Source organism: Sapajus apella, unplaced genomic scaffold (assembly GCF_009761245.1).
Source record: "Sapajus apella isolate SASKATOON/1434 unplaced genomic scaffold, GSC_monkey_1.0 scaffold21, whole genome shotgun sequence".
Classification (NCBI taxonomy): Eukaryota; Metazoa; Chordata; class Mammalia; order Primates; family Cebidae; genus Sapajus; species Sapajus apella.
In genome coordinates, this window is record NW_022436961.1 from 7,267,255 (window position 1) to 7,284,563 (window position 17,309).

Sequence of the window (17,309 nt, forward strand, 5' to 3'; positions counted from 1 at the left end):
ATTGACAATGGATCATGAAAATTCCCACTATATTGTAACACAGTCCATTCTGGCTTCCAGCCTACTCTATGTTCCTGTCCTAATGGACAGCTCAGCTCCCGTGGGATGGAGGAATAGTTTATATACATCAATCTGAGATGCAGGATGGTGATGTCATTTTCAAGCTGTTCCCATCATAGGATGCAGTTAGATTTAAACTTCGAAATCTGTAGAACTCGGAAGGACTTTACACTTTCGTGGAAATTTTTCCTCCTGTAACTTTCATTTTAAAAAACTCAAGTTTTGACCTCTGAATGTACTTTTGGAAAGGAAGCCCCTGGCTTAGTGCATATTGCCATATTGTTAATACCCAAGGTAAATCATGTCCGATGGTACACTAATGTCTATCACTGCCCCTCAGTACTTTTCCCAAGAGAACTGTATTTCCTGGATGGGAATGATGAAGCCATTATTTACAGTTCATAATCTCCGTAAGGTGCCTTCAATCGATCTAAACCCTGTTTCTTGATACAGGGGTACCTCTCTCTTTCTCACCCTCTCAGTCACTTTTTTTTCCTTAAGGAATTCATACTGGTCTCTCTCTTCTCTTCTGAAATTTTTTTTCTCTATGTTTGAAATGACTGTAAATAATTCAGAACTTAACAGATGCATAAAAACCATGTTTAAGTCAAGACCCAAAATCCCCTACCCTCGACACATTTTTCTTTCAAATAGAAATCTATGCTTATGGTTCTTGGGGGGGAAATTATGTTGTTGAAACATAAAAATATATTAGCTTTTGATAAATGAAGCTCCAAAGTCTAGGACATTTATTATCACTTAATTTAAAATGCTGAAGAAAAATATTTGCTCCTTGGGGTGTGAGTGAAAGGGCATCAAAGAGGCCCTTAAGGTTTGTGAGATTTTCATTTTTGCTTTATTTGCTTATTTATTTATTTATTTATTTGAGATGGGGTCTCGCTCTGTCATTCAAGCTGGAGTGCAGTGGCACAATCACAGCCCACTGTAGCCTCAACTTCCCAGGCTCAAGTGATCTTCCCACCTCAGTCTCCTGAGTAGCTGGGACTACAGGTGTGTGCCACTCCACACCTGGCTTAGTTCTTGTTTTAGTTTCCTAGGGTTACCATAACAAATGGTCACAAACTGGGCGGCTTATAACAGCAGAAATGTATTCTCTTACAGTCCTGGATGGCAGAAGTATGAAATCAAAGGTGTGGGCAAGCTGTACTTTCTGCCAAGACTCCAGGGGGGAACCCTTCCTAGCCCCTTCCTGTTTCTGGTAGCTCATTACTATTCCTTGGCTTGTGGCCACCTCTCCTCTGCTGTCTTCACAATGCTTTCTCATCCATCTCTCTCAAAACTTCTGCCTTACTCTTGTAAGGACACAGATGATTGCATTTAGGGTCCACCTGCTTAATCCAGGATAGCTTCTCCTCCCAAGATCTGTGACTTAGTCACATCTTTTGTCATATAAGAAAGTATTTACAAGTTCCAGGGGTTTAATATGGATATCTTTTGAAGGGTCATTGTTCAGTTCACCACAGTTCCTATTCTAACTGTTCATGGCTATAAAATCAAGTGGGATTTTTCCTTTTTGGGATGGTGGGGTACTGGTATTTCCTGAACTTCTGGAGAACACTCCCAACAGGCGAATGATGATCTCTGTTAAGAGGTTCCCTTTGTTGAAGCTCAGTCTGAGATCACTGGTTTTCACTCTCACCCAGGTTCCTTCTCACCTGTTTTCTAAAGTGAGGACACAGGGGTTTTCTTGAGTCCACTGTCTCCTTTTGCATATTCCCACAATTAGTCAGTGTACCAGCAGCCTTTATTTGGAGTACGAGCAGCGGGAATTCTCTGATGATGTTGAAACTCACAAAACAATACCTTAAAATAAACGTCTCAGAAGTAAAAGTTCTTCTCTGATCTTCTCCCACCTTCCAGTCTCTCAGTCCCATTCTCCCCTGAGGCTAGTAAGAGAAACTGGAATTCCTGATCTTGAAGATGGGGCATAGAAACCAGAAACCCTTTTCTCCAAAGCCAGCCATAACACATAGAACTATTGCTCTAATTTTCCTTCTGCCTTTCTGTGTAAAAACTGGCCATAAAGAAATTCTCTCACCTACTTTGTTGTACAGTAGGTCATGAGATTCCCTTTCCAGAGAGGGTCCTTCCCCATACCCAGAAGAAAGGAATGAGTTCTCAGAGTGGCCAAGAAGACTCCAGAAAACCAGGCCTTGCTAGGAGTCCCCACTCAGTCCATCAGCATTCGATCATTCAGCTTTTGTCCAATCATATTTCCACATGGCAGTCCATACTTTGTTAAACCTAAGCATAAAAGTGGACAATTTCCCCTGCATTTTTGGATCGTCATTCTGAAGGCTCCTGTGTGCACATGTTAAATAAATTTGTATGCCTTTTCTCTAATTGATCTGCCTTTTGAGAGTTGACTTTTTTCAGTGAACTATTAGAGGGTGAAGGGGAAGTTTTCCCTTGACTCCCCTACAAGGCTATCCCAGATTTAAGAACTTACCGTAATTCTTAAGGTAGTACACAATCTGATGTGTAAGAGTAGATTGGTTTCCCTCTTGGTGATCTCTTGGGGATGGTTCCCTTCTGTACTTGGCCGTTGAGGGCTTCTCTGACTCCTTTTGGAGTGTAGAGGCTTTTATAGTCAGGTAAACTCTGTGGAATCTGATTCCAATTTTCACCTTCAGGTGTCCATTTCTTAGGGGAAAGCAAAGGAAGGGAATGACTACTATTAGGTCTAAAAAGAATAGGGAAGGGAAATACTTTCACCTCTTTCCAGCATGAAGGCTGGAACAAACTATCAATGAGCTGTGTGTTCACAAGCTCTGATAATCTCTGCATCTGCTGTAACCATACCCGGTTGTCAAGTCCAGCACTAGACTGGGTCTGCCAAGTTCCTTTTGGCATGGGACTTGGTTCGAGGCTGTCCGTCCTTTACCCCAGGGATAACCATGTAGCTTTATCATTTAATTCATAATAGCTTCCCATTTGCCCTCTGTACCCCTTGCCTTTTCTCCAAACCACAGAATGAATTATTAGCATGCTGATCTATTTCCGCAAATACACCTGACAAGGATTTGAAATGGAAAGACTACAACAATAATATGATCTAAGGTTGGTTTTCTCTGAAATGGGAAAGGGTGAAAATAAAGTGCAGAGTGAGGTAGCTATATATACCAACTTCTATGCCCACCTTCTGTTTCTTCTATTTATCATGCCTCAATCACACAAGAACTTATAGGGTGCACGTGGAAGAATTATCAGGTATCATGGAAAGATAACTCAAGCATCATCCATTACACATAGTCAGTCACCAGCATCTTTTGCCAACAGCAAGTCTCCCCCTCTATATCTCAAGGCAAAGAAAGCGTTGGATTGCTGGGAGTGATACATTCAAAGTTCATCTATGAATGCTTATTGCAAGAAAACCCACCAAGAAATTAGAAGAAAGACAAAGTACCCCAAATGAGTGAATTCATTTTCTAGGGCTGCCATAACAAATCAACACAAATTTGATGCTTTTCAAATAACGAAAATTCCTCCTCTCGTATTCCTGGAGGATAGAAGTCTAAATTCAAGGTGTTGGTGGGGCCGTGCTCCCTCTAGAGCCTCTAGGAATGCATCCTCTCTTGCCCCCTACAGCTATGGGCAGCTCCAGGTAGTCCTTCGATTGTAGTAGACTAACTCTACTCTCTGCCTCCATCCTCACAGGGCTTTTTTCTCAGTGTTTGTGTCTTCCTTGTGTAAGGACACCAGTCATTACATTTAGGGGATACTTTAATCCAAGGGATATGGTTAGGCTCTTTGTCCCCACCCAAATCTCATCTTGAGTTGTAGCTCCCATAATGCCCATATGTTGTGGGAGTGACCTGGTGAGAGATAATTGAATAATGGGTGTGGTTTTTCCCATACTGTTCTTGTAGCAGTGAATAAGTCTCACAAGATCTAATGGTTTTATAAACCACTTTTGCTGGGCTCTTAATTCTCTCTTGCCTGCCACCATATAACACATGCCTTTTGCCTTCCACCATGATTGTGAGGGCTTCCCAGCCATGTGGAACTGTGAGGCCACTAAACCTCTCTTTCATTATAAATTACCCAGTCTTGGGTATGTCTTTATCAGCAGCATGAAAACAGACGAATATACCAAGATAATGTCATCTCAAAATTCTTAACTACATTTGCAAAGATCTCTTTTCTAAATAAAATCACATTTGTAGGTTCCAAATAGATTTTTTTTTTTTTTGGCAATGGTGGGGGATATGGGGGATGGGAAGCATCATTCAACTTACTACAGTGAATACATGATAGGCTCTGATTTCTTATGAGCCACAATTGATTTTTCCCATGTTCGTATCTCGTGTTATTAAACCTCAGACAGAAAGCTGTTAAAAAATATTTTTTAAAAAAGGAAATACATTTCTGTCTCACAATGTGTTGCTGTGATTTAGATTCATAGTAAATGGCCGTGAAAGAAAATATTACAGCAAATGATAATATGACAACTGTATACCATTTCTTCCTTTTGGATTGTGATGGTGAAGAATTTTCAGCATTTTCTATTTCTCTGACCATATAACCTATTCCTGTCTACATGCATTTTCCTCCAACATTAAAGGCAGAGATAATATTTCCTTTTCAAAAGTGGTAATTGTTCTTCTATGGACCTTGATTTTTGTTAATGAAAGCACAGTTTGGAGAGAATAATACTTCCACAAATAATGCATTACTAAGCTTCTAGGTGATGGTTCAATACATTTTATAACCTCCAAATTGCATGGAAATATTATTTCTGATGCTATAGATAAGTCTTTTGGCTAGTTTGCATTTAAGAAATATTTGAGGCCGGGCGCGGTGGCTCACGCCTACAATCCCAGCACTTTGGGAGGCCGAGACAGATGGATCAGACGGTCAAGAGATCGAGATCATCCTGGTCAACATGGTGAAACCCCGTCTCTACTAAAAATACAAAAATTAGCTGGGCATGGTGGCATACGCCTGTAGTCCCAGGTACTCGGGAAGCTGAGGCAGGAGAATTGCTTGAACCCAGGAGGCGGAGGTTGCGGTGAGCCGAGATGGCACCAAGATGGTAATAAGGGTGAAACTCAGTCTCAAAAAAAAAAAAAAAAAAAGAAATATTTGAATTCTCTTAAATGCTTGCTAGCCAACTCATTATGTGACCACCATTCTACTTTGCAAGATCTATTTTTTACATTTGGCTTCTTTTTTTAAAAAAATCACACTTTGGTATAATCTCTGTGAAAGAGTAAAGGTGTTGAATCCATAATCTTCTTGGTTGTGTAAATAAATTCCCTTTGGGGGAAATGCTGGCTTCCTCTCTAAGAAATGGATAACTTTATTTCAGCATCAATTTTAATATTAATTTTAAAATATGACAGCATCTTATTCCAATTACAAAATTATTGTTTCTCCCTTAAACCTTGTTAGGCCAAATGGATCTTTTACATCTTTTATTCCAGGGGTTCAGCTTGTCTTCACACAGGACATTTGAAAAGTGCTTTTCAAATTTTAGTGTGCATACAAATCAGCAGGGATCTTGTTAAGATGCAGATTCTGATTAAGTAGGTCTGACCTAAGGTCTGAGGTTTGGCATTGCTGTCAAGCTCCCGGGTAATGACCATGCTGCTGGCCCGTGGACCACACTTTGGTAAGATTGTAGGCTACATTGTAAGATAAAAGCAATGAAGATGGTGTTTACAAATAAAAATGTTTCCCCTGGGAATAACTGATTAACTGTAGCTGGAATCTGAATATTAACTCATCCTAGAAACTGAGCCTGTAGCTCATGGTTTGCTTGTGGAAACTGAACCTCATAATTATGTAGATTATTTTTGCCGTGTAATATCTTGCTTTCGCCTGCTCTGAATCTATATTTTTTTTTTTTGAAAAAAACTTCTCCTCCAAGTCATGCATTCCTAGAGAGAATGACAATTATGAGGTTGGCCTCCCTGCCCCAACTCAATCCCCATCACTACTGTATCCTATGGTAGGATGATTGCATGTCCCAGGGATGAATATGCATACCTCCCTGGATAAATAGATATCGCTTTGCAAGAGCGAAGTTTCTTTTCTAATGGGAATAGTAGGTTGGAGGGAGGTGATTTTGGATCTATTTGTAAAAACAAGCTGATAGGAGTAAACAGGACCTACATTACTTGTGTACCTGAGCCAGCCATGCTAAAGTCAGCCTTTCCTATTGCATAAGTTTAATAAACGTCCTAAGATATTTTCAGTTGGGCAGTTTTTTCCAGTTGTAACTGAGAACATTTTGATTAAGACATTCACTGAGATTTAGGTCAATTGGCTCACTGAAAAGCTGTGTTTTAGTTAGATTCCCCAGAAAGCAAAGCCAGAGGCAAATGCTTATGTGCTACTACTTTATTAGGAAGCAAAATCCAGGGCAGGAGGAATGAGGAAAATGAAAAGGGAGGTAGGGAAGGAGAATCAACAATATTAAGGTGTGTTACGAACTGACCATGGCTTGGTGTCAAGATCAACTGACTGCAAAAGCTTGTAAGGATCTTCAGCCAAGAGGCAATGTGAACTCATGTGTCTTAGGAATCTGCTTTGTTGGAGGAAGTCAGAAGCATTTATCTGCTTTCATTCATCCGGTAGAGTAAATGTTTTTCAGATGCTGTGATAGGGGCCAAAGCCCTTGGAACCTTAAATGTTCCCTGAAAATCACTGACAAAAGGCAGATTGATTAATAGGATAAAAGGCATCCAAATCCATTTAACACGTACATGGGAGCCTTTAGAATGAAGACCCAAAGATACAGGGAAAATTGTCCGTTTTTATGTTTATGGACATACAAGTATGGACAGCTGTGTAGAAATATGATTGGACAAAAAAGGAATGACTTAATGCTAATAGATTGAGTGGAGAAACTGAGCAAGGCCTGTCTGTCTAGATTCTTATTGGTGTCTCTGAGCAGCACTCCTTCCTTCTGAGTACTAGCAGGACCCTCTCTAGAAAGGGGCCAGGGTCTTATGATCTACTATCAAACAAGGTCAAACAGATTACTTCTTGATGGCCAGTTTTTACACAGAAATGCAGAAGGAAAAATTACAGTTAATAATAGCTTTAGATCTTATGACTAGTTCTGGGGGAAGAGGGCTCCGATTTCTGTGATCCACCTTGGAGAAGAGGGATCCTAGTTTCTATAGCTAGCATTGCAGGGAGAATGGGACTGAGAGGGAGGAGCACAGGACAAGAGAGGAAAATTTCCTTCCAAGGCTGCTTCTGATGGCTTGATTTTAGAGCATTGTTTTCTAAGCCACAGTGGTGTATTAATCCACTTGTACTTCCAGGTTGTGTATGTGTAGACATCTAGTCACGTGGCATTTCAAGGCTTAGTCATGATACAGCCTCAGGGCAGAAAGTGTAAAAGGAGCAACAGCATGAGGGAAAGCCCTTTCCGATTGCCCCTGTATGCAACTGGCTCTTCCTTGCAGTGGTATCTGGAATAGGACAAGTGTTAAAGTTCCTGAAGACAGATGAGGCTGAGAAGGTCTAAGCTGGTACATTCTGATGCTGCCTTCCATAACCGTAAGCTCCCCTAGGCATCACTGTGATTAACAATCACTGCCTGTCCCAATAATCCTAGACTATATTTAGGTTTTATGCTGAAGTGTGGCTTTCTGCTGAAGACCTGGCACAGGAGAATCCTCTCATGAAACTGGATATATTGGTTTCCTAGAGCTGCTATAATTAAGTGTTACAAACTATGTCGCTTAAAATAACAGAAATGTACTCTCTCACAGTCTGGGAGGCTAGAAGTCCAAAATCAAGGCATTGGTAGGGCTGCACTCCATCCAAAATCTTTAGGAAAGAATCCTTTTCTTTCTTCTTTCAGCTTCTGGTTGTTCTAGGCTTTTCTTGGATTGCAGCAACATCACTTCAGCCTCTCCCTCTGTTGTCACGTAGCCATCTTCTCTCTGTTTCTGTGTCCTCTCCTCTTCGTATAAGAACACCAGTCATTGGATTTAGGATCCACTCTAAATCCATTATGATGTAATTTTAAAATTCTTAACTAATTATATATGCAAAGACCCTATTCCCAAATAAGGTCACATTCTGAGATTCAAAGTGGACCTGAACTTTGGGGAGACATTATTCAACGCACTACGGCAGGGCAATGTTGTAAGGACAGAGAACAGCTTGGCTTACAGCACTCCATGTGACCTCATTGACTCACGATGCATGCAAGAATGACAGACATGTGCTATGATAATACATCTTTGTATAGAACCCTTCTTCATGATCTTAAATAGCACCATCCCTCAATTTCAATAGAATTATGTTCCTTTCCAAGCTCATTGCTCACCTATTAAAATAGCAACCTGGAATGATCATCCTAGAATAGGCAGTGGGGGGCATTAATTTAGGATGCCAATATGTTTTAATGCATCCTAAGGGTGCTCATTCAGTAATGTTATCTTCTTTTCTGGGCCCTTGTCCTGCTATAAGACAAAAGCACCGACCAATCTATGTTTTGAAAATCCCAATCCCAGTTTTCAACCTCCAGCCCCAACAAAACATAGAAACTGAAAGTATCACTAAGAATCTACCTATTTTTACGAAATTCTGCATCATAATTTCACTAAAGATAAGGTAAACATTGAAATTACATCGATCATATAAAGCAAGTATGTCATCCATGCTTACTTTATATGATCGATGTAATTCTAAATTCCAATTCTAATAATGTCCTAATAAGAAGAGAGAGTGTAAAATGTCCTGAAATACAAAAATTCAGACAGGATATTTCTTTGGAGGCAGATCAAACTGATAAGGAAAGGTATGAGACATTCAGTGCTCTCAAAAACAGAGCATTTACCTGGACCAATCTCTGATCGTATCATCTCAGGCTTGAAATGATATGGCTTGCTCTATGTTTGTCTGAGTATCAATTCCTAAACTTCTAATGGGTGGGTGAATAAATGAATCTGTATCTTATTTAGGACCTTTTATTATGTATTTCAACTCTGCCTATTGTCTCTGAAGTTTCCTTAACTGGAGTCTTAACAATTTCTTCTTCATTTGGGGTTTTGGCTGAAACGTCATGGGGAAGATGCCACAATAGCTTAAACTCACACTGAGATACAAATGATACCTCAATATCTTTTTAGCAGGTAAGCATTAATCGTAGGGTGGAGTCAAAGCCCATGAGGGACCTTGAGAAAACAGAGAAGCAGAGATTAAAACATACATATTTACACTACAGAATTTCCATCTAAGGTCTAACTCTTAGATGATGAATAACCCCATCCTTCAAGAATGAAATTCTAGCTTAACTTTCCACCACCATATAAGCTTGTTATTTAACAGACTAGAAGTAAGTGGAGGAAGTAGAATTCTCAGGACTAACTATGAACCAAAGCTCAGTGACAGGATAAGAAAAAAATGTGAGATAATAGCAGTCATTTATCTTTCAGTTCCCACAACAAACGAATCACATTACAATGGAGGTTTAACTATTTTTGAGTAAATTCTGTGCCCCCCACTGCTCTCATTCTTGTGTTGGTTTAATGGTTTCTCCTAAAGCAAAATGGCAAGAGTAGGAACCACGAATGTAAACTAGAGCCTGGACTGTCTGATGCTGTTTTTCAGCCCAGTGACTTCGGTCCAAAAGACTATATTTAAATGTTATCAGTCAGAAGATGTCTCTTAATGAGATGATGGGAAAGAGGAGGGAGGGACTAGAAATATCAGAATAAGTGAAATACAACTTATCAGGAAAGATTTATTCCTTAAAGTCTTCTGTAATTGTTATTATTACTGAATATCATATTTTAATCATAGAGAGTACAGTATAACATCAATGTCAACTGAGCACCACCCACTTATGTTTCCTAGAGAAGATTATAAGTTTTTCTTTAAACTGAAATATTATTATGATCCACCTGCCAAATGTCAGATCTCAGTTCTTCCCTTCTCATGGGAGTCTCCAAAAGTTCTCAAATTCTGTCGTTATTTCACAAAAGCCCAAATGGCTGTCCTGCTTTGAACTTCACTAAGGTACCAATGATATATCAACATCTTTTTGGCAGGTATGCATTAATTGTAGGGTAGGATCAAAGCCCATGAGGGACCTTGAGAAAATGCAGAAAGCAGAGATTGAAGCAAATGCATTTACACTGTAGAATTGCCATCTAAGTCCTAACTCTGAATATCCTCATCCTCCAATAATGGAATTCTAGCTTCACTTTCCACCACCATATAAGCTTATTATTCCACTGGCTTATCTTCCCTCACTTGCTTTGGCATCTGTGATACTTGCTCTCCCAGGTCCAGCTTTGTAGAGTCCTCCAAGATTTTGCCTGCGTTTAAAGCACCAGGGATGGTCTTCTTGTTGGCAACCTCCTTCTTCTCTCTTAGTTTTCTCTTGGGAAATGATAGAAATATAACATATGTAAACTTTCAGAGCAGAAATTTGACCACAAACTTTGGTGGCTATGTGTATCATGAGAAGGCATTATTTAAAATGTAAAATCCTTAGCTCTGCCCCAAGATATTCTGATCAATTTAGTGGGGTCCAGTGCCAGAATTTTCACAGATCATCTTGATGTGGAAAAGTGCTCTTTTGTCCAATACTTTGAGGTATTACTTTGCCTTTTCCCCCTTGTCCCCTCCCTGTTCTCCATGTTCAGTCAATCTACAATCTCTTCGCTTCTAATTTTTAAGGAGGTATTTAGCAGGGTGGAAAGCAGACAAAAAAGTTAACTGTTGCACTGACTTTTGTTCTCAAAAGTTTTATTTCCTAGACTAAAGGCCAACCACCAGTTGTCTCTCTATTCCAGTACCTTGGTACTTCACAAGACCCTTCTGTCACAGCAACAGAAAACAGACTAAGCCTCACTGTTGTAAGGAAATGTCATAAATTCGGTGGCTTAAACAACAGACTATTATTTCTTACAGTTTTGGATGCTGTGAAGTCTGAAATCAAGGTTCTCCTGATTCAACCTGATTCAATCCCTGGTAAGGACTCTCTTCATAGGGTTTTGATGAGAATCTTCTTGTTGCTGTGTCCTCACATAGCAGCAGAGGGTGGGCGGGGTGGGGGGAGAAAGGAGAGAGAGAGAGAGAGAGGGAGGAGAGAGAGAGAGAGAGAGCGCATGCTGGTGTCTCTTTCTCTTTTTATAAGGACACAAATTCTATCATGGTGGTTCCACTCTCATGACCTCATCTAAACCTAATTATGTCCCAAAGGTACCATTTTCTAATAATGGTATATTGTGGATTAGGGCTTCAACATATGAATTTTGGGGTACACAAACATTTAGTCCATAACAAGGCCAGGACCCATAATCTGAATGAAAGACTGCAGTTTAAAACACACACACACACACACACACACACACACACACACACATACGTGTGTGTGTGTGTTTTATATATATATGAATTTTATATATCACATAATTATATATTATACCTAAGTTTAATAGGAATAACTTCTGGAATATCTGAGTTTGTTGACTGAGACTCAGATCTCTCCTTTTAGAAAGTCCAGATACAGACACAATGCCATAAGGTTTCACCACATAACTTGTCACAGGTAAGCTGCATGCACTGGCCAGTGGCTGTCATCAGAAGCCGAGGAGCAATTGTGCCCTGGAGGTTTCCATTATAGAATTCTGGGACTGGACTCCATTCAATCCACCACCAGTTCTGGCTTAATCTCCAGTTTGCCGAATGCACAGGAGTGGAAGACTGCCTGGAAGCTACATGTGCTAAGGGACGAAATCAGAGGGTGGAGGCTGAAGGTGGGAACAGGGAGAAGGCATGAAGAGGGGGCAAGAGGAAGAGACTGTCCCTGAGCTCCAGAACTGCAAGGAGCAAGCCTGTGCGGGGGGAAGGGACATTAATACCTTCCAGTGCTTTACAGTCAGGCAGTTTTAAGCCAAATGAAGGTGAATGCATCTCTTTAATCTCAGATGTTGCTTATTAAGAAACATTCTTCTTACCTTTGCATCATAGCAAGGGCTTTTTCCCTGCATCTGTTCTCCCACCAGAGCCCAGAGCTTTCTGACAGGGGAAAGCAGAGATCAAAGCTGGCACTCAGAGGAAAGGGAAGGAAGCCCCGCTGCAGGAAAGCAGGCTGGGGATGAGGAAATCCAGTGTTGGGTGCGTTCTGGCAGGCGAGGTCCTGGTAGCATGCTTTCCAGCGCTGTGGGCTCAGTGCCGGAGCTATAGTAGAGAATAGCAAGGAAGTTCTTGTAACCGATGAAGTACTACTTTTTGCAAATTATTTACTTTAAACATATGAATGAAATCCAAGGAATCTCCATTACAAAGTATCAGTCACTTATTTGTGCTCCTCCCAAACAGGTAAAAATATTACCTTATGGGTATTCAGTACCTCTCCCACGCATCCCCATCTTACACCTGAGCACCATCTCTAGACCCCACCCCAACCCAAAGGAAGTTCCTGATGGGTTGGCCTCCCCTGACACTCCATAAGAAAAATTCTTCCTTGTTCTATTAGCTATTACTTTGTTTCAAAATGAAAGTAGAGCATAACATTTAGGGAAAGGACGGCATCAGGAAAGTGGAGTGATTCCTTGGACTCACCTTGGAAAGAGCACAGAGCTACAGGTGAAACAAATGTTTCTGTAAGAAGAAAAAAAAGAAAGAAATGTGGATGAACCAGAATAGATGAAGACTGATAACGAACCTGAAGGTCTAAGATTTTTAGTAGAAATTTTAGCTGTAAGTAGAAAGAGATATTTTTGTATTGGGGGAGTAGAACGGGGTGTTGCAGTTGAGTGAGAGAATAAAAACACAGAGTGGCCTTTTGAACAAAGAGTATTTTAGGTATGGGCGGGTTGTGAGTGAGACCTCCCTACAGAGCTTTGAGAAAGACTTCATTGTAGATTTAGTTTGAAATTCAATTCATTTCTCCAACTCCAAAGTGTCGGGATATGCCTCTGGACAGAAGCTGCTTTAATGCAACGGGAAGCTGCCCTGAGTTTATGTGGGCTACACTTGAATGGGAGAAGAAGGCAGAATTAACCCAAGCCAGGTCTGCAACTGTGCATGAGCTGCTGACCGTTTTATCCATACAGCACCCAGAACAGGTCCAGTCACCCCCTGGGTGTGCAGCCTTCCAGCCATCATCCACAGCCAGCCTGTCATGGCTGATAGACGGTGGAGGGCTGCTCTTGAAAGGCAGGATGCCCTGTCTATGATTGAGGAGCAAAAGAGGAGAGGAAATCTGGCAAGTCCTCACCACCAGGTCCTCACCCCATCCTCCCCTTGTTCCCATCTTTCCACGGAGGCTTTGAGACAGAATCCTTCCACTGGAGCCTGTATCCCCTCAACTTCATGAGAATTATGAATCTGTCTGGTGCTGAGGCTGTGTGGAGAGACCTGTTGTTTACGACAACATCCCGGATAGCTTGTTTTAATGGCATCTTTTTCATCCTCAATCGAGAAGTCTGTCATAACAAGCTACTATAAATTACTGCCAGAGCTCCTGTTTTACCACCTCCAGCCTTTCAGCTGTGATATAGGGCCCATAAATCTTGTCAGGGCCCATCTCACCACATTCAGTGCTTGGGCAGCCTCCTCCAGGTCCTTCTGTTTTTTGTATTCCCTCTATCTCTTTTGACTGTGAATGGTTCAGCCAAAATGGAAGTGGGGCTGCAGTGGTGTTTAATCAGACCTTGTGGGGGCTGTGAAGATGAATGGAATTTGGGATCTAGGGTTAAGAGAGCGGAGGGAAGGAGAAGAAACAGGTCAGCAGCAGTTAAGTCTCAGAGGAACTAAATATTTCACAGCTGGAATTGGCTGGAGAGAGTTGCAGGGGTGTCGGAGTAGAAGACAGAGGGAGAGAGAGAGAGGGAGAGGGAGTGTGTGTCTGCGTGTGTGTGTGTATGTGTGTATACTTTGTGCTGATAGATACACAGACTGTAGCAGGTTCCCCAGCTCAAAGGATAAGATTCGTTCATTATTGATTTTCTTGAATGTTTGATTAGAACTAGAACTGGAGGATGGAGGGAAAGAGTACCTCTAAGCCCTGGGCATACTTTGATCTTTGCAACAAATCAGAATCTTAATAGTTTGTTTTTTTTTTTTTTTTTTTTTAAGAAGGCGTATATCTAATGCTTTTCCTCCTGTATCAACTCAGGGTACATTCTTCAGTTTATTCTGCACTACAAAAAAATGAGTAGCAAACCTGAGAACACACAAAATCTCACCTGATTCAAAATGTAATAACTAAGGATGTTAATAAATAACAAACAAATAAATAAATAAATAAATACAGCTGCTTCCTGTAAAGGACATGTACTTTTCAAAGCTGTCTTCTGATGTCCCTCTGGCCTGACTTCTCTTCCTTGGGTCAGCTGAGACCGATGACCTTATACCTTTCCTTTCCCCTTACTTTAGTTTTATAGCCGGTGTGAGCTTTTCTCCTCCTTGACTTTTCTGGGTCTCTGTAACAAAGGTGCTCCTCAAAAAGGGAGGGTGAGGAAAATAGGGATGGTTGTGAACCAACTTCTTCCAAGCCGTTTGGAGACTTTGAAAGCTTATATTAACTATCAGACAAGGTTGAGGTGAGGGCAAAAGAGAGAGAAAAAAATGTGAGAGGTGGGATTAGACAAAGTCCTGGAAAATATTATTTTCTCCTCTGCCAAACTTACCTGAGTGCTCCACACTCTTGCCTTCGTTTACCCTGGACACAGCTGGCTTTCACTGCGTTGCTGCCTTACTGCTGTGCTCTATCTAACCGAATCCTGAAACCTTTCCCCATCATAGGCCATAGTCATTTCCTTCAGTTTCCCATTTTTTTCACTTTACTCTTCCTTCCTTTCCAGATCCTCTTACTATTTCTAACTGAACACTGCAAGCTCCTCTTTCTCTTTTCATGCATTAACTAGGTTTTTACACAGCTCCTTCTGCAACGATCTGATTTTCTTAACACCTCTAAATTGTATATGCTTCCCACAGAGAATTCCCCTCCCTGTGACTCAGTCATCACAATTCGGACCGTTTATCCATCCCCTTCTCTACCCTGCCTGGCCGCCTGAGCTCCAGTGCCACATTTCCAGCTCTTCTCTGGGCATAGGCACCTAGACATCCTGAGATCAATAAAACTCAAGACACCTCTTTTAATGACACTGTTTTATCCAGCTCAAAATCTCAGATAACTCTTTGATTCTTGCTTCACTTATGTCTTCCCTTTCCCATCATCATGCTCTGTAAAATGCTGAGAATCCCTTCCTTCCTTCCTAGGTATCCTTAACACCTTTTACACACACACACACACACACACACACACACACACACACACACACACACATTATTCTCAGCCCTTCAACCCAGCTATTTGTTTAAACTCTACTCACTCCATAGTTCAATACACACTGAACAGCTACCATACACATTTGGTTTTGTTTGCCACCCCCAGAATAAGAAAACCTTGTTTATAGAAAATCCCAAAATAATGGGAGAAAGTCTTGCCTTTCACTGTAGGTACTGAAAGGGTATGAGTACCTATATCTCCTTTTTGGCCCCTCGGAAACTAAGAAATACACATGTGACAGAATCAGGATAAATGTATGGCCCCACCGTGAATTTGAATCTGATAAAGCAGCAAAAGGACACAGCGAGAGTGAAGGACAGTTTGCCACAGCCACGGCAGAGTTCAGCAGTATGCCATGAGTGGTTAGCCGGTGGAGGGCCAGCATCGAGTGAAGCAGGTTCACTGCTAGGCCCAACAGTGATGTGCCACCCAGGATATCCAGGGGTGAGATCTTATCTGAGTCTTCAGTTGCCTGGACTCTCTGAAATCCTGCTCATTTTTTTCAGTCGAATTTTACATTTTTTAAATCAATTCTATGAGTAGCCCAATATCTTTTCAGCGAATTCCTTTATTTGTTTAAGTTATCCATGTATAATAACCATGTTTTGTGGTTTCTGCATTTGATTCTCTGAGATCTGGGGCCTCACTGACCCTGGATGGACTGCACCTCCCAAGGTTAGCCAATTCCTGAAGACTCAGCTGTGAGCACATCTGTACACCAATCAATCCAGAGCCCATGCCCCTGGCCATCTCCTTTATGGACACTGCTCTAATCAGTCCAGAGTAAGTAGCAGCTGACTAGGGACAACCCTTATGCCCCAGAGCACACTGAAAGTGTTCAAATCAGCCAATCCTAAATGTGCTTACTTGACTCTCCAATTTTTTCCTGTGGAAACTACAGTATCACTTTTCCTGTGGAACCTGCAATATCACTTTTCCATGCCTGCATGTCTTACCATACCTGATTAAAATAAGTTCCAGGTACCCTTAAAACACCAGGTTTGGTTGTGTTGTTTACAACCAAGAACCTCAACTGGCATAATTCCTATCTTATCAGAGGTTTGTGGGGTGATTAGGAATAGGAAACCATTAAAACTAACTTAAGAAGGGTTATACTGATAATCAACCCTGTTCTATATCTGTATGTATAAGACATCCTCTTAGATAACCAGGATTAGAAAATAAAGAACAGCTAAGCCACATGTGTTTTGGTCCAGGAAAGCAGGGAACCAAGGCTCTCCCCACCATCTCTCAGAGTTTTGATGTACCCTCTTCTCTGCTCTCTCTACCAATCTGCTCCTCTATCATGTTTCTGTTTCACTATTGGCCTTCTTTGATTAATCATCAGCATGTACATGACCACAAATGGCTGCATCCTTACCCAATTAGATCTTTCAGTTCAAACACTCACCAATATGTGACTCAGGGCTCAGTAAATTACAGTCCGCAGGTCAAAGTGTGACTGGCACCTGTGTAACTAAATACATTTTTATTGAAACACAGTCATTCTCATTCACTTGTGTATTATTTGCAGCTTCTTGTTTGCTACAGTGATAGAGTTGAGTAGCTGTGATAGAGTGACTGGCTCACAAATACAGAATTTTTACCATCTGGCCTTATATAGGAAAAAGTTCTTGACCACTCATCTAACTAATCCAGTCTCTCTGCTTTCCAACTTCAGATAGATTCGGCTCTGGTCAGATGTCTACCCCTGTCCAATCACCTAAGGAGAAGTGGATGTGATGCTATGTTGCTCAAAGAAAATATCTTGCTGATTTTGCGGTGAAGGAACAAGTCTCTAAGCAAAGGAAGTAAAAAAAGAATGCATCAATTATCACTTCTGCATTAAGGGAAAACTCATCACTTTTATCTTTACTACGTGCTTCAAAAACATGTGATAGCTCCCCATTTCTCACTAAGATAAAAACTAAACATAGCTGCATAGCTTTTG